The following is a 14,752-nucleotide window of genomic DNA, read 5'->3' as shown; positions in this document are numbered from 1 at the left end:
TTGAAAGCAGTTTTGTATTTATCTGCTTCGGCAATTTGAATTTGCCAATATTCAGAGTTTAAATCAAATTTTGAAAATATTACGGCATTATGAAGCCTGTCTAATAAAACCTTTTTTTTAATCAGTTATTGAATCCATTTCAAGACTTTATTAAGAGGTTTATAATTAATAACTAATCTTGGAACTCCGCGTTCCTGTTCAGCATGTTTATTAACATAAAAGCTGGGCATGACCATGGAGATCTTATAAGACCCTTTCTTAAAAGAGAAGAAATTTATTTTTTACATAATTCTAAATATTCAGAATTCATTTGACATGGTCTTGATTTTGTAGGAATATTTCCTTCGGAAAAAGTTTCTTCATATGGAAGAGTAACAATACGTTTTTTCCTATCCCAAAATACATTAGGATGATCACTACAAATTTGTAATGAAAACTGATTTTTTATAAAATCTATTTTTTGCTGTAATTTAGGATTTTGTAAAATTTCCTCAATGTTGAGAGCATAAATTTCGGGTTTAAGGAAATTAACTTGTTGATGTTTACTCATCAACCTGTCTTTAATCTCATTCGAAATCCTTGAAAATGGTTTAGTTATAAACTGAAATTCTATTGCTTGATTTTCAAAGGTTCCTATAATGCCTTTATTATCCCATTTTTGAATGGGGAATATTTTTTTGGAAGAATGGGGTTCCTAGAATAATTTGGTTGGAAATATCTTTTACTAATTCAAAAGTTTCTAGTATGCAAACTTTGTTTTGATAAATATAAGCTTTTGGTAATTTAAAAGTAATCCCCATTTTCTGCCCATTAGCAGATCGAAGACTATGGGTAGTTTTATGAAACTATTTGGAAGGAATTAATCCTTCTTGAATATAGTTTAAATCAGTCCCACTATCAACTAGAGTAGTAAATTCTTTTTTGAAATTATAATCAATTAAAAGAGTGACTTTTATAAAAAAAAACTTTTGAGAAGTAATAATTTCTGATGTTTTGAGAAATTCTCCATGTTCGTTATTGCTGGTACTTTCCATTGCATTTGCAATTTTAGTAGGTTCCTGAATTGGTTCTACAATTTGTTTTCCTTTGTCCTCGATTCTAGAAATTCTTTCATCCAGAATAATATTATGCCTTTTGAGAGTGGAAATATCCTTTTTGAGATTATCAATCTCTTTTTCCAAATCTTGAGTTGTAGTCGGAGTACTTATAATGTTTCTCCTTTGTCCAAGAAGTTTTTTAACTTCTGACATGGTGTATGGACCTGAAGATTCTCGAATCCGAGTACCAATTTGAATTTCTGGTTTCTTAGGTGCTTCATTAATCTTATCAATAATTTGGGATCTAAGCTCTAGATCCTTAATGATCTTTAATAAATCCACGAGGTTATTACCATCTAAAACATTAATATCTAAATCTTTAAACTGATAATAGATATTATAAAATTCATCTTCTTCTTTGTTACCTTTACTAGTAAAAGGCTATCCTATTTGACATTGTACGCATTCTTCATCTGAATATATAGAGGTATAACTCTCATTATCAAGAACCCTAAGATCTTTATTTGAAATAGAATCCTCCGATTCATCTGAATCAAAACCTGAATCTTCTAGTTCTGAATTTAGCAATAGCTTGACTAATGATTCCTTTAAATCATCATCAATGTTAAGGCTCTTAATTTTTTCCTTAACTTTGCAGTCTTTATAATAATGATAGACTCTGTCGCACTTATAACAGGCTTTTGGATTGAACATAATCCTTCTTTTTCCGGAAATCCTTTTTCCTTCTTGCTTTTTTTTGGAAGCGTTTCTCTTTCTAGGCTTGGAAATATTTCTACTTTTTCTTTTGCCTATGAGGCGCTTTGGTTTGTGGAATATCCATGCCAAATTGTCCACAAAATTCTCCTAATTGCTGTCTTTCATTTAGAGCATGTCTCTTAATTTGCTGATTCAACTTAATCTCATTGCATAAGGCTAAACCTTCCTGCATATATAATCCTATTAACTTACCATAAATATATTCATCATAATTGATGCTAGCTTCTCCTTTTCTAAGAGCCTTCCTAACTCTTTCTGCAAAAAGGCTAGGTAGTCCATATATAAATTTGGACATCCAATGAACGTCATTACATTCTAGTAATTCCATAACCCTACTAAGGAACACATCCTTGTACCACCTAAATGCAGTAAGGGTTTTACATCTTAGGTTTTGAAGTAAGGTTCTAATGGTTTCATTATTATCAGACCATCATCCTTAGAAATGTTCTATAATATTAATAACAAGTGTATAAACAACATTTGGTACCTGAACAGATCCTTCTGAGCCCTATTCTAGCTTAATAGCGCTTAAAATATTAGCACGACTTTCTTGGGTTAAATAATTATCCCACCTACCTTTCAGTTGGCCAGTAAAACCGACAACAATCATTTCAGCAATATTTCGCTCATTATTTTTATTAACTTTGCAAATTGTACTATACATTAGAATTTTATGTATCGTATAGTAAATTTGCCTCTTACTATAACCATCTATATTCCATTCATATATTTCTTCACCACTATAACTATTGGTAGTAATATGCTCATGTTCTTTAAGTAGAACATCTTGAGGATTAGGGCGAGGATAATAGAACATCTTTTGTTGAGGCTTTACAACATAAGCCTTTGATATTTTATTTATTTCTTCCGATACTTCGGTCTTATAATCCCGACCGGAAAAGTCATCATCCTCTGCTATTAACAGACGAATGTGTAAACCTTTGAATTTTTCATCAAGCATTTGCTCTAATTCTAAAAAAAGTTTTAGTTTAAAATCTTTGATTTCAGGTGGAGGTTGAACACTCGGGGTGGTTATGGTTTCTTGCTTCTTTCCTTTAAGGATAGCAGAATCTTGTAATTTTCCAATTTTGGAAAATAATTTATCAATTCTATCATGTAGTGAAAGAATTTGTTCACCCAAAATATTCATGTAAATATTGGCATAATGTTGCTGTTTCAGCATATTATTAATATGCCTAGGAGTGACTTGTAAAGTATCAGTTTCAAATAATTTTGAAAAATCTGCAAAATGAAGGACTTTATCATCCTTACCAATTTGAAAAGACTATTGTGGAGGAAATATTGTATTAATAATTTCTCCATTAGTCAATTTATATTCTCATTCTAAGACAGAAATATAATTTCCCACATATTTAGCTATAAACTAAGGAACAAAAGATATAATCTTATTGGCTTTGAAAAGATCTGTACAAAATTCTTCTTGGAAAACTGTTCCTTCAATATTATTAAAACTTGCAAAAAACCATTTTCTAAATGGTTCCCATCTGGGTGTAAAACAATTCTGTACTAATCTTAGCTCTTGCGGGTGATCCCCGACTATAATGAATTTTATGGTCTTGATCCATTAAATATGTGGAAAGTCCATGTCTGACTCGGTCAATTCCGTGTCTTGAATACCACTAACAATATTATCTTGATCAGTTTTTAGATTACTGACTCTATTATTATCAGTTTCTCTAATTTGAGAAGTAGAGCGCTAGATGGAGACTCGACAATATAATCAACTAGTGAAATATAAGAATGACATGAAGAATTTGATCTAGTCAGTCTAGATCTGGTGCTGATGCTATGATTTTCAGCTTTATCTAATAAAGATTTTGGTTTTGCGAACCTTAATCTAATAGTCCCATTTGGGGCTTGCTCAATTTCAATAATATCAGTATTTAAATTATTTGGGGGGGGGGGGGGGGGGGGGGAGCAACTCTCTCTATGAACCACTCTTTGGGAAAATAAATTTCATCCCATTTAATAGGTCTCCGAGTAACAACTTTAGATTTGCCAAAATTAGTTTCATTTTTGAAATCCATAATTTTACGCATAGGATTCATAGTATATAATGGTTTAAAATATATTCTATAATAAATACATATAACTTCAGTAACAGGCATAATCATAGCCATGTAATTTAAAACTCAATATTAAAGCATTTAAAGAATTCTCGTCCTGCAAAGATACATGTAAATTAGGATAATCATTAAAATATACATGACCATATGCCAAACTGGTTTGAACTGTCCCTATGAGGCATTTTTTCCAATTTTGATTTCTACCATCACTTAAAGCTGCTATAAAGCTTTCTGGCAAACCTCTTAATGTAAGTGGCTTGAATGCAGCTTGGACAAACCCAATATGCATAAATCTATGTGTTTCCCTATAAGGGGCTAAGTCACTTTTAGATAATAATCTAAAAGTGGCATGATCAATATCAACCGTAATAGTTTCTTCCGTGGTTTTTACCACTTGTTTGATACGTAATTTCTCAAAAGTACCCATTTAATAAATTAATCTAGGCTGAATTTTAGGAATAGTCCACTTATTAAGTAGATCTAATTGCAGAGGCATATCATATTCCTCTTTTTTACTATTTTTAATAGTATTTTTACTCCTAATGATATTCATTAAGAAGGTGCGTGTTAAACTTATATCACCTATTACTATTGTGCACCACATATATATGTGGTGCACAATAGTAATAGGTGATATATATATATATATATATATATATATATATATATGCGTGTGTGTGTTGTGGCATGCAACCCGATCCAAATACATAAGTATGAATGCATGAATGATATCAATGACAGTGAGGGGTATATAAGTCCCAATAAGAATATATCAACACCAATCGTACCACACATGAGCACATACCACAATATCAAGAATAAGTCAAATCCTTCCTCTATACCAGATAATACCTAATAAATGAGAGATACTATTTCACAATCATGATAAGACAACTAAGCATCAAGTCTAGTTTCACACACGTGGTGGCAAGTCAAGAGATCATAATAAGGCAACAAGCCACAATCAAACAATAATACCAACCTAGGTAATCCATCCCAAATTCATACCCAAAGCGTAACATGCTTTCTCCAACAATCACTAACCCTACATATGCTTTGCTAACCGAAGTCTAAGCATAAGTTAAACTAGAATCATCAATAGAACTCAATAATACGGCACAGTCTCAGTCCTGCTAAACAGTCACTAACATTCACAACCAACAAGAATCACATGGTAATAAGCCACACATAGCAATACTAACCTAGGACTATCAATCCCAACACCATGTCCGGAGACTTAGGCACTTTATCTGTAAATCTCTAATGTACATATATGAAATCCTAATCAGAGTCTAATTCAAGAAAGCCGTAACCTACCTCGAGGCCGAGCAGGTGCCGCGAACATCCACTTGATCTTCATCTTCTATTTCCAAAAGGAGGCCGAGACGTAAAGGTCTAGGGATAGCAAGGAATCCAAGTAAACAAGTGTTAAGGATTAAGGTATTCATACATATTAAGAATCTAGAGAATCAAAATACAACTCTGGGCCTACAAGGGTAAAATCGAAACTTTTCCTCAAATTTGTTTTTCTAGGTTCTCATTGACTAATAATCTAGATGTTATGGTTATCTACACCAAAATAAGTCATAAAATGCATTTTTCTTTAAAATTCCCAATTTCAAGAAAACCTACGACTTAACCCAATTGCAAAATAGTGGAAGAAATAGGAATTGGGGTTAGTTAATTAGCCTAGAATAGGAATCTAAGAGTTCCTTCAAAAATGTCAATTTTCTAAGTGAAGAAACCCTTTTACCTTCCTAGGATTTTATAGGTTAGGAAGTCACCATTTTTATTAATCCCTATAATCAAAACTTAGTAAATGAAGGAAGAGATTCAAGAGAGATGAAATAAATAAGGTCTAGATGTTACCTTTCCCTAGGTTCCATGAGATTTGCTCCGAAAATGCCCCAAATGTTGGCTGGATTTGAGAGTTGGGTGACAAATGAGGTCAAAACCCGAAATGGACTTTAAATACTAGGTCTGCCCAACGTCATTCGTTGTGGCGACAATGAGACCACTGTAGCGCAAGACCGCTACGGCGAATAATCGACCACGGGGGCGGGCTCAAGGAAGTTCGTCTCTTCCGCCATGGTGGAAATTGGATCCATTGGGGAGAAGAACCTTAGTCGTGAGCTTCCCGCGATAGCGAGCAGAGATTCGCTGGGACGGATCCGCTGCAGTGGTCCACCCCTCTCCACGGCGAAGTACTGGAACTAGTGGCCCTAACTCGACTTTTAAATTCCTTCTATCTCGACTTCAGCTCAACTTAAATAGAAAATCTCCCGCGTGAAACTAACGGGCACAACAAATCAGGAAGGTTTAGGATACGAATTGAGAAAGGTTCAGTAATGGCCTAACGGGTCGTTACATAAGATATCAATTAAAAAACCATTCGTCCTCAAACAGTGTGGAGGTGAAAGGAGGCAAATGGGGTTGACACAACCGACAACAAAAAAATAACCAGGGTCAACGACAAAAATTTACACCTGAATTTATTGATCCTGGCCTTTATTTGCGAATCAAATCTTGTTTGCAAAAGAATTGGGACCGTCCTCTTGCGAATACAAATTAACACCATGAATTATGAGAATAAACTCTAGGTCACACTCCAACTTGGCTCTCTGGGTACCGAATTTTTAATGACCCACATGGCTCTCTAGGTCACACTCCAACTGAGAATAAACTCGGGCTGCATTAAAATGGATAATTAATCTTAAGGGGAAAAGGAACGACAGGTCTCGCTACCATGGAACACGACCTGCGGGCGCACATTCGCTGGCGCGGCGCACATTGCATTTCGGAGAAAATCCAAGAAAACGGGTGGATTGGATGCTATGGCGAATTCTGCACTGTGGCGACCTACTTCTGCCGTAGCGGAAGTCGACGTTTCCAGATACAAAAGGGGTGATTTTTCACCTTCCCCACTTTTCACTCCACTCCCCCACTACACGAATTTCTCTCCCACTCCCATAACAATTCAACCTCCCAACTCTTCCCTTTAGTACCAAAAACACTTCCCCTTACCCTTATTCAAAACCCATTCTCTATCAAACACTTGAAAATCCCACAAAGCAAAAAGGGCAAAATTTCCTTTGCAAGGAGGGTTAACAAAATATAGTGCAATCTCTCTCGAGCTCTCAAATCAAGGTATGTAATCGTTTCTAACAACTCTAGAATAAATATGAGACTACCAATCTGAACTCTTTTATGCCTTATTACCAAAAATTGCAAGAAAACTTTAAATTTGGGTTGATGGGTTTTCGAGTTGGTGGTAGGGAGAATCCAAAATTTGTGACTTGTTTAGCACCAAAAATAGTTTCATCATTGCGTAATGCTTTAGAATTGCTTGATTTTGGGGTGAGAAACGTGAATATAATGGTGCATTGTTCTTGGTAGTGGGTTAGCTTCTTTGCAAATTTTGGGGGTGTTTGTTGCTTGAAATTGTTTTCAATAGAGTTTAAAAGTCATGCATGCTTGAATACTAGCCGATCGGTGAGTAAAACACTAATTTTGAGTCCAAAAATTTGAGAAAATTTTTGAAAATTTTTAGGCTTGTTTCGCTGGGGACGATGAGTCCGCCACCGCGGAAACGTATCCACTGGCGCGACTCTGCCGTGGCGCACAAGGGTGTGCTGGCGTGGACGAAGGGGAAAAGGGATTGTTACATGTGTGCGTGTGCTTGTTCGTTGTGGTAAATTCGTTCCCGCATCTCAACAAATGATATCGCAGATCAGGTTCGCCCTGGCGAATATTTTTCCACAGCCGTGGTCTCGCTACAGTGGTGCTACTATCGCCGCTGCGAAGCCTACTCCAAATTGGAGAAAAAAAATAGTAGCCTTGCACTAACGTAGCTAGGGTTATTTTTGCTGGTTTCCTTGGCTTGTAAAACACATAATCAGTTACTGGACTTGGCGCAATTGCTAAACCTAACTTCGTCGATTGTTGTATGTACAAAATTTGGAAACATGGCTCAAAACGAAGGAGGTCAGAGTTACGTTCTCTTCCCGACCCTATAATATCATCGCCGCTACTTAGAGTTTGTGAGAAAGGGGTTGTTATTGGAGAGGGGCCTTAACATTAACAAGGTGGATCGACGTGCCCCGGAGTTCTATGATCGGGTTGTACAGAATTAGGTGTGATTGCTTCACCTCTGATCCCGGCAAATCAAATGAAACTTGTGTAAGAGAGTTTTTTTTAGACTTGAAGGTGTGATAGGTGGATACAAATCCAGGTCCCTGGCTTTATTTAGTAGATGCAGTATTAAGGTTTTGATCATAGTTAGCTTATTTTTCCACTATTAGATAGTTTCTTTTTTCTGTAAATATTTTGCTTCCTATCTGTAAATACTATTATGGAGTAAAATTCCACCTCTTTGGGTGGATTTGATAAGAAAAAAAAGGTAGGAGAGTTTTATGCTATGCTCAAGACGGTAGACTTGTCCGCTCTGGATCCGAAAATCATTATTCGGTGCACCATGGTGAAGATTGGGGTTATGGTGATCGATGCCCACCATCGCTTTGGGGACCAACCGGTGGAGGCCATGGTTGAGAAAACTACGAGGGTAACGGGGCTTGGTTAGTGCCGAAGATAGTAGCGGAGGAGGAGAGGAGGAAGGTCGATTAGGTAAATAGGAGGACCGAAATCAAGTGTATCAATTTCACTGCTGAGGCCAGGAGGTGGCTGAACATCATTTCTTGATGGGTACGCTCCTTGAGCAATACGATCGATGTTACCTACCCTCGGGCTCTCATGATTTCTTGCATCCTAGATGACATTCCAGTGAATGTGGGTCATTATGTAATCCAAGAGTGGAGGGAATTTATGGTGGATTAGGGTCCGAGCTTGATGTTTCCCTCCCTCATCACCGCCCTATGCCAGGAGGCAGATGTCCAGCGAAGAAATGAGGATGATTGGGTTGACTCAGATATTGACTTCAACCCTCTAAAAGTGAAGGGATGTGGTTCTGTGATCTAGAGCAAGAAAAGGAAGGTCGACGAGGGCGTCGGGAGTGATGTGGGCCTTAGAGAGAAAGAGGACGAGACTGCACTTTCACAGACTCAGGATCCTTTTTAGCGGCTGGATACACAAAGGGAGGTGATGAAGGGTTTAATCCTTGGGCTCTCTAGGCCTTCCATCAAGGACGGCCTGTCAGGTACTGCTGCTGGTTACTTCTCTCACGATGAGAAGTAGGAGGATTTTAAGACATAGGAGGATATGAAGACTTAAGTGGCCACCTTGCAGACCATCTACACCTCTATGGCTAAGGCCCATGGTGAGCTTCAGATGGATTTTGACAAGGAGAGGAAGAAGAAAATGTCCAGGGACAAGCTGTTTATAAAGATGTGGAGAGGCGTCAAAGGGATGTTCAAGGTCATGCAGTCGAAGGCAAGGCTTCCGATTGCGGACAAGGACGATCTAGAGAGTTACTCCTTTCTGAGCGAGCTCGAGGATGGTGGGGAGGTCAGCAGTTCAGATGATGAGGGAAATGAAGCAACTAGCACAAGGAAGGAGGAGGGGTCTTCTCCCTCTGAGTAATGGTTTTTACCTTATAGGGCCTGATTTTCAGACATTGGTTTTTAATTTCTCTTGATGAATGTTAAACAATTGGTTTTCTTGTTTTTCCATATTTGTTTTTGTGATATGACTCTGATGGATTTTACCTTTGTCGTGCTTGGTGATGTATCTGAATTTACTAGTCGTGAAATGTTGTTTCTCTAATTTTTGAATTTGGACAGGTTTTGGAGATTTGGGCAATAACTCACTGTTTTCTGCCATAATACTACTACAGTGGACGTGAGATCCGCTATGGCAGACATGCTATAACAAAAGATGATATGCTACAGCGGATAAGAAGGAACATGAGGAGTCCGCTCCAGCGGACACAAATCCGCTATGGCGGACTCGCTACTACGGACAAGGCTCCGCTGGAGCGGTACTTAACCCAAAACTTGCCATCACCACGGTGACCCTCCCTTCGCGGGCGTGAACCCTTGCTTACTGCGGCGAGAAGGTTGAACCAGTGGGAAATTCAGAAGCCCTCAAAACTTGCACAATACTTAGAACTTGTCGAATCGCTTTTTACACACGAACTAGACCACATAACACCACAATAATATCATTGTTAGATACCAATTGGACATATCTAGATACCAATTAGAATCAACCATATACCAATTGGACATGTCTAGATGCCAAATTGACCGAGGTGGCACGATAAGAGAGAAAGAAAAGAAGTTTCCTAAATGCCCTATAGCCTCTGATACCAACTTGTCACGACCCAAATCAGGGATCGTGCGGGCACCTCCTCAAATCCCACCTAGGAGGCGAACCCTTTTACCAAGCACTCATTCAATACATAAAGAATGAATGACACAACACTAGCAATTCCATTATCCATTGAAATTAGAATTTATGCAAGAAATACTTTTATAATAACTAATTCCCAAAACCGGTTCTAGACTAGTACAAGAGTTTTTAAGATTTACAATTGAATAATGTAATACAATGGAGCACAACATCTGTTTTGGAATAGAATTAGCAGAAGTATTTGAGATGGACACTGGAGAATCCGAGGAAGCTACTAATCCATGAACTCAACCTGTAACAACTCTACACCCTATTCAGTGTGTAGCAAGAGTATATCAGTACAACACTCATACTGGTAAGTATCATGGGCCGGCAATGGTTAGGAAAACATAATAATAATAATAGTAAACAACATATAAGTATGGTAGGCAGTAACTCAGTCAGTCTAAAGATTCAGTACGGGGGAAGGTTTTACCATAAGGATACAATTCAACATTCAAGCCTAGATATGAACTCCTTGTAATGACCCGTTTAGTCGTCACCATAATTCGAAAATATTCGCAACTTTGACATACTGGAATTGTTCGGTTCGTTACATATCCCCGGTGAGCATCTAGCCTAACTGGACCCGTCGGGGGAGCAGGAATTAAAATATTGAATTTTGGCCCTCGGACCAGTTAGACCGCCCCAGCGCTAAGATGACCACCATAGCGGTCATGCCTGAGTGACCCATTCCCCGCTAAAGCGAAGGCGGGAAAGATTTCAGTAGACCGCTTCCGCGGTCTCGATGCCGCTGAAGCGGTGCAGCTATAGCAGTAGACTGACCGCTGAAGCGTTAGACGGTTAGTGGTTGACTTATTTAAAGCCCCATTTATAGACTTGGCCTAATATTTCATTTTCCCAAAGTTACAGCCGCCACATGGAGGATTTTTAGCCTTAGAGACTTGAATGCTTGGGGAGGTAACACCCTTTAATTCCCCATTTCATCTCTCATTAATTCTTCCTTCCTTCTTACATGATTTATGGTTATGGAAAGTCATCAAATGAAGATTCCTTCTCATTTTTCTAAAAGGCTAATTGAGATAGAAGAGGTATTCTTGACCTAGAGTAGTTGGTAACTCAAAGATTGCTTATTTATTTCCAAACCTAGATTAATAACAAATTCTAAGCCTAAATCCTTCTATTTCCAAATGGGTTAACTTGTTAGGCTTTGATAATTTGGAATGTGAGTTAGTGAGATAAGTTGGCTTAAGGTGTTAATTGAGAGATGACGATTTTACCCCTATGACCTCAATTCCTAAATTGTTGCTTACTTGAAATCATCCGTCGTTCCCAGACCTCTCGGATCCACAAATTCCCTACAAAGATGGAAGATGGTATCCAAGTGGATGTTCGCGCACCTGTTTGGCCTTGAGGTAGGTTACGGCTTCCCTCTATTGGCAGACTCTGGTTAGACTTTCATATACCGCGTGTTAGATGAAACAGAGAATGCATGTATATGATTTCGGAGATTGGGATGGATACTTTAGATTGATAACGTATAAGAAATAGTGATTATTATGTATTATTAATATAGTTGTAGATTTATGATGACCTTATGGTGGGACTTCGATTAGCGAGGCGTGTGTTTAAATGATATAGTCGGAGAATGCATGAAAACCTGAGGATTTGAAGTTGGGGAAGGATATTGCCATAGGTTGGGCCTTGTGTATGTTTTGGGGCTAGCCACCCCGTTTCATTGTTGACTTTTCTTGTTCTATTTACTTAGTGGCTCGTTGCCACGTTGAAACATTAGTGATTAGTGATATATCATGATATTGATATTGCAGTACTTGACTTTGATTTGATATTGAGATAAGAATTGTGATTCCATTGTGGCATATTGTGTAGCCTTATTATTGATATTACTTGTGTTCCATGTGTGGTACTGTTTGGGATTGAATTGGTTGTTTGATAATACATTGCATCGTATTCATACTCATTTATATGATACATTGATAGTGCATTGTTATGGTACTGAGGATGGAAAGTCAAAAGGAAATACAAATTCTATTGAAACACAGTGTATATCGAGTCATCTATGGGCTGTGTGTGGAATGACTAATATGAGGTGTATAGGTGGGAATGGAGTCATCTCTGGGCTGTGTGCGGAGTGGCTGGTACATAAACTTCGCAGGTCCCCCATAGGCTGTGCTGCCGAGATGTGATGTTCCATCGGTCGAAAACGGTGCATATGCATTGCATTTATCATTCATACATTATTGCATTGGATTGTACCTCTTGGTTTTCTGTAATATGATTGTGGTATGATTGTGATGTAGTGGTTCGGATTGGTTATACTGATACTTGGCACAATTGGGTTTAGATGCATGATAAGGTTGTGATTTATGGATTCAGAGTTGATACACTGAGGCAGTATATATTCCTATCACATTTTGTTGTCTCTCTTATGTGCATAGCATGATTGGATTATAGCTCATATTTGATATGGATTGTGTTGGAATCTTTTTATGTGACTAGAGGACGCAATACTGTAGTTATACTTGGGTCTTGGATGAATACTCTTGAACTTGGCACAATTGGGCTTAGTTGCTATAGCTATAGGCTGTGACCTTGGATTGGGAAAGTGTGGTGCTAGAGGACCTTAGTATAGGTGTGTATGACTTGTTAGGTTTGGGTGAGTGATGAATATTAAAATGATAGAGAGTTTTCCTTAAAACAAATTACGGGTCCGATAAATGATAATTGATCTGCGGTATTAGCATAAGATTGGCCCTGATAGAATTTGTAAGTTTCGATAATTGAGCATTGTTACCTAGTTAGTATACTTGAAGAGCTAGAATGTGAGTAAGGATAAAGGTTAAGGAAATGGTTTACTAATGATGCGATAGTGTGTTAAAAGACTTTATAATTGTCAGAACAAATGGTAGGTTATATGTATAAGTGACTTAGGATGGTCTATCATGCTTATTTGTTGATTCTATTACCGTTATGTTATTTTAACCATTGTCGGCCTATGATGCTTACCGGTACTAGTATTGTACTAATACTACTCTTCCGACATCCCTCTCGGGGTATAGAGTTGTGCAGGTTACTGGTTGTTTTGGAGTTTCCGGGAGATTGTGGTGCCTATCTTGAAGACCTCCTCATCTTATTCCTAGATGGAGGTTAAGTCTTTTATTTTCATTGTGCATTCTCTCCAAATTAGTCGCTCTTGTACTAGTCTAGACCAGATCATGGGAAAAGGAGTCACTGTGTATAAAAGCAATTTGTAAACACTTCTACTTTAATTATATAAGTGAGTTTGCTTCCGCATTTTGTTTTTGTCATAATTGAAGGAAATTTAATCTTGTTTTATGATTGCTAAATTGGTTTGATTTTGGGCTAAGGGTTCGCCTACCGAGCTGGGAATGGTAGATGCCTGCGCAATCCCAAAATGGGTCATGAAACTTCTACTCCTTAATCCGCAAACCATGCAATACAAGACAACACCCACACGAATATTACCTACATCATCAAGTATGAAAACCTCACTAAAACCAATCATAGATCAAGTTCGCGCCTACTACTCGAAATAAGACTACTCTCAACAGGGAACTCTTCCACTCCCTTAACAAGATAAACAGGCAAATCACGCTGCAAGGGTGAACTATACAGGGACTCAGGATACCATATAAAAATACCCTACTGAACCAAATACAATCACAGACATTGTCTCGAGAATAGAAACTCTAGTACAGAAATATCAAATAGTCGAATCATAGCCTATTGTGAAGCACCAAAGCACATGTTTGCCAAGTTTCCAACAATTCCTTAGAATAACAATAAACACAAGTACAACCAACAAATCCGATCAATGGATGTAAAATGAGATGATGATAATGAATGCATATATAACGCAATGATATGCAATGGCCAATGTAATCTCCATACACATATCCTCCGGGTAGAATACCTCCATGCCTCGACTGTCATTACCCATGGGGGACCCGCAAGGCTATGTACCTGCTGCGACGTGCAACCCGATCCGATATATGTTGCGGAACGTGCAGCCCTATATATATATATATATATATATATGTTGCGGAACGTGCAACCCGGTCATATATATATATATATATATATATATATATATATATATATATATATATATATATATATATATATATATATATATATATATATATATATATATATATATATTTGTGTGTGTGTGTGTTGCGGCGTGCAACCCGTTACAAATATATGAGTATGAATGCATGAATGATATCAATGACAGTAAGGGTATATCAGTCCCAATAAGAATATATCAATACCAATCGTACCACATATGGACACATACCACAATATCGAGAATAAGTCAAATCCTTCTTCTATACCAGATAATAAGCAATAAATGAGAGATACAATTTCACAATCATGATACGACAACTAAGCATCAAGTCTAGTATCACACACATTGCGGCAGGCCAAGAGATCATAATAAGGCAACAAGCCACAATCAAGCAACAATACCAACCTAGGTAATCTATTCAGACTTCATAC

At 37.6% G+C, this 14,752-nt stretch overlaps 1 long non-coding RNA gene across 5 annotated transcripts in view; it reads right to left on the bottom strand.

The window, feature by feature from the left end:
* LOC132614685 (uncharacterized) overlaps positions 1-14,752 on the bottom strand; it is a 35,556-nt gene that overhangs the window by 9,962 nt on the left and 10,842 nt on the right. For 3 of the 5 annotated variants that reach the window (XR_009572407.1, XR_009572409.1, XR_009572408.1), the window contains 2 exons: positions 5,771-10,517; positions 5,219-5,296 (listed from right to left, as the gene is read on the bottom strand). This is a non-coding gene — a long non-coding RNA (uncharacterized LOC132614685). The remainder of the gene's footprint in view (positions 1-5,218; positions 5,297-5,770; positions 10,518-14,752) is intronic. The other 2 variants (XR_009572410.1, XR_009572411.1) reach the window with 1 other exon arrangement.

The sequence above is a fragment of the Lycium barbarum genome, chromosome 10 (assembly GCF_019175385.1).
Source record: "Lycium barbarum isolate Lr01 chromosome 10, ASM1917538v2, whole genome shotgun sequence".
Classification (NCBI taxonomy): Eukaryota; Viridiplantae; Streptophyta; class Magnoliopsida; order Solanales; family Solanaceae; genus Lycium; species Lycium barbarum.
The sequence above is the reverse complement of the archived record's forward strand: the minus strand, read 5'-3'. Positions and strand labels throughout refer to the sequence as shown.